The sequence below is a fragment of the Lampetra planeri genome, chromosome 21, assembly GCF_965212315.1.
Source record: "Lampetra planeri chromosome 21, kcLamPlan1.2.h2, whole genome shotgun sequence".
Lineage (NCBI taxonomy): Eukaryota > Metazoa > Chordata > Hyperoartia > Petromyzontiformes > Petromyzontidae > Lampetra > Lampetra planeri.
Window position 1 is genome coordinate 7,408,547 of NC_136127.1, and position 3,818 is coordinate 7,412,364.

Consider the following 3,818-nt stretch of genomic DNA (forward strand, 5'->3'; position numbering starts at 1 on the left):
CCTGTCCCCTCGTTACCCTGTTCCATCGTTACCCTGTCTCCTCGTTACCCTGTCCCATCGTTACCCCCGTCCCCACGTTACCCTGTCCCCTCGTTACCCTGTCTCCTCGTTACCCTGTCCCATCGTTACCCTGTCCCATCGTTACCCTGTCTCCTCGTTACCCTGTCTCGTTACCTTGGCTCCACGTGACCCTGTCCCCTCGTTACCCTGTCCCCACGTTACCTCGTCCCCTCATTACCCTGTCCCCTCGTTAACCCGTTACCCTTTCTCTCCCCGTGGCTTGGACCAGATGACGCCAAAAGGCTTAGAGTTGTGCGCCTTCTGGCGTCATCTGGTCCAACACCATGTGAGACTAGGCTCTAAGGAAAGCTGTCTCGGGTGTGGACCAATCAATTTCAAGGACAGTGCATACATTATCAGAGTTGTGTTTTTGTTTGCATTCCGACCGCAGGTATTGTGGTCAATGCAAACATGACTCCTTGTAAAAAAGGTGTCAGTTTTGTTGCCAGATTAAAGGGTAAAAAAACAATTATCATATTTTGCTACTGGCAAAGGACATTCCAAACCTTACTAATTTGGCTGTATCGGGTGGTGGCGGGTTTAACCACACAATGATATTTACGCGATCTAACGCCTAAAAAATTAAACCGTAAAAACAAAGTTTTTCACTATAAATCCTTTATATGCGTGGCATCGGTTTTATTTTATTATTCATTTCTGTTTTTCTTGAGTAAGAGTTTCATTTTTATCAAATGGGTTTTTTAAATTAAATATAAGGAAAGTCGTATATAAGGATTATAAGGTTTTCAGTTTTTGTATGATTATTTATATTGTAAATTTTTGTTGTTTTCTTGAATAATTTTCTGTGTTTAGGAAAAATATATGATTGTGTTAGTGACATTTTTTTTTCCTAAAAAGTGGAAAATTTTGGAAAAACATTTTTCACGAAAATAAATTGTCACGCACAACGAGTCTGTGTGCAAAATGTCAGCTCGATTGGATCACGGGAAGTGGGTTTAAAAACGACCGAAAGATTTGCACGGTCGTAAGCGCGCAAGCAAGCAAGCAGGTGAACTTAATATAAAGGATTAAATAAAGATTTAAAAATGGATATGTATTTCCCCCTTTCGTCCCCTCTGCTTTATCAATGTTGATTCGTGTCACCAAAGTACACTGATTTCAAACTCTCTTCGATCGGCACAGTACCACCTTCGCTTCTAATCGTCAGATTCATAAACTTGACGTCTACAAAATGAACAACATTTTCTCAGCTACCCCAGGTGGGACTCCAACCCACAATCCCTGGCTTAGGAGGCCAGTGCCTTATCCATTAGGCCACTGGGGCTACATGTAGCATGATGAAAACCTGGCTTATGTACAGACTTCTTAAATAAACTCACAATAATAATAGAAATGGATATGTATTTCCCCTTTTATTCTTTGCTTTATCAATGTTGATAATTGTCACCAAAGTACACTGTTTAAAACTCTCTTGATTTGAAGCTTTCGTGACTTCAGGAATCCACACTCTTTGGTTCTTTCGGTAAATTCACGTAGGTATAAAATAAAATAAATCACGACGTTTCGGGCTCAACACAAGCGTCTATCATCAACACAAGCATCCATCATCATCATCTGCTGATGGACACTATACCGACGTAACTTTACCGAAAGAACCAAAGAGTGTAATTGAACACTGTTTTAAAACTCTCTTCTATAGGCACAGCGCCATTTTGGCTTTTCATTATCAGATTCGTTAACTTGACATTTTGATTTTACAAAATGAACAGCTTTTTCTCAGCAACCCCAGGTGGGACTCGAACCCACAGTGCCTTATCCATTAGGCCACTGTGGCTCCATGTAGCATGATGAAAACCTGGCTTATGTACAGACTTCTTAAATAAACTCACAATAAAAAAAGATATGTTTTCCCCTTTCGTCCCCTCTGTTTCATTCATGTTGATTATTGTTTTTTTTCCTAAAAAGTATAAAATTTTGGAAAAAATTTACGAATATAAATTGTCACGCACAACGAGTCTGTGTGCAAAATGTCAGCTCGATTTGATCACGGGAAGTGGGTTAAAAAACGACCGAAAGATTTGCACGGTCGTAAGCGCGCAAGCAAGCAAGCAAGTGAACTTAATATAAAGGATTTGAAAACAAATTAATCCGTAAAAACAAAGTTTTTCACTATAAATCCTTTATATGCGTGGCATCGGTTTAATTTTATTATTCATTTCTGTTTTTCTTGAGTAAGAGTTTCATTTTGATCACATTGGTATTTTAAATTAAATATGAATTTTTTTTTTTTCCTAAAAAGTGGAAAATTTAGGAAAACATTTTCACGAAAATAAATTGTCACGCACAACGAGTCTGTGTGCAAAATGTCAGCTCGATTGGATCACGGGAAGTGGGTTAAAAAACGACCGAAAAATTTGCACGGTCGTAAGCAAGCAAGCAAGCACGCAAGCACGCAAGCAAGCAAGCGAACTTAATATAAAGGATTTAAAAAACCCTCGATTATGAATCGTTCTGTAACATCTGCTTCTGCGGACAGCTGATCCTTATGGCGGTACCCCGGGGAATACCAAATAATACTAAATTGCCGAGGCAATTAAATCTTTTATTTCTGGGACACATTTTTTTCCCAGGGGTGTACTTAACTCCGCGACTGGGGTACCAATCACTCCGACATCAGTGCCACACTCCGCGATGTCGAAACGCAGCGAGGACGATTGCGCTGAAACCCTGAACGCTCGCACGTGGCACCGTAGTGGTGGTGCATCGTGAGTACAGCTCCTCGAGATGAGTCGATTGCCGCATCGCCGACCATCAACAGACTAAAAGTGACTGCATCACGGACATTATGCGAGAGCCGGGGTACTATGGCGGTAACGTTCAATTCTCTAACACAACGGGAGGTCGGGGGGTGGGGAGTTTTATAGAATAATTTCGTTCCAGGAATGCCGTGTTTACCCCCATACTATCCTATATTCTTTAAAGTACGACTCGTTAAATAAGCAGGCAATCCTCTCCTTTTACAAACCCGTCTCTCCATGTCAAAAAAATATTCTTTACACAATCCATCAGCTTCCCCCCCCCCCACTCCTACCCAGCCTCCTGGGAGTGAATACTTTTAGCACCATTGCTATAAATGTGTTCGTATGATTATAGGATAATAGGGTACAACAATATAGGACTATTATGGATAGGCGTGCCTTGTACTCTAGTGGTAGTGCCTTACGCCGATAACCTCGACTCCCAAGTCAGACATGAAGCCCTGCCTGTATCTCATTTTCTCTTCGGACGAAAACACAAAAACGTGTCTTTTTTGTTGTGATGCACGCGTAACATATATACGTAAATATAAACATAACAACCGTTCTGTATCCAATGTAAGAGAGAGGGAGACCGAGAGAGATGATGGAACAGACTTTGACTTTTATACAACTTTTATTGCCGCCAGCAGCAACAGCACTGGAGGCGATTTCAATATGAAATACGCAAAGTCACCAGCAAACAAATGAAAACAAACGCTACAAATCGACGCGCTGTGGCGCTAAAAGCACCGCGCACAATACAAAAGAAAAGCCACGTGGTGGTGGTTGTGGTGTCATCGCGCACGCCACGGTGACGAGCGAGCGCTTCAGAAGGTGAACACGAGGGTGCCGTGCACGCTGGTACAGAGGGCTTGTCCGGCTCCCCAGCGTTCGAAGAAGCGAAAAAGATAAAGACACAGAGAGCGATACAGATAGAGAGACACATAGACAGACACATAGGCTGAACGGCTCAGAGGGAGCGACACACACAGACAGAGT

General features: G+C 42.0%; 1 non-coding gene across 1 annotated transcript; it reads right to left on the reverse strand.

Moving 5' to 3' along the window:
- Positions 1–1,272: 1,272 nt before the first annotated feature.
- On the reverse strand, positions 1,273–1,345 carry TRNAR-CCU (transfer RNA arginine (anticodon CCU)). Its single transcript has one exon. It is a non-coding gene; the product is annotated as a tRNA-Arg (tRNA).
- Positions 1,346–3,818: the final 2,473 nt, after the last annotated feature.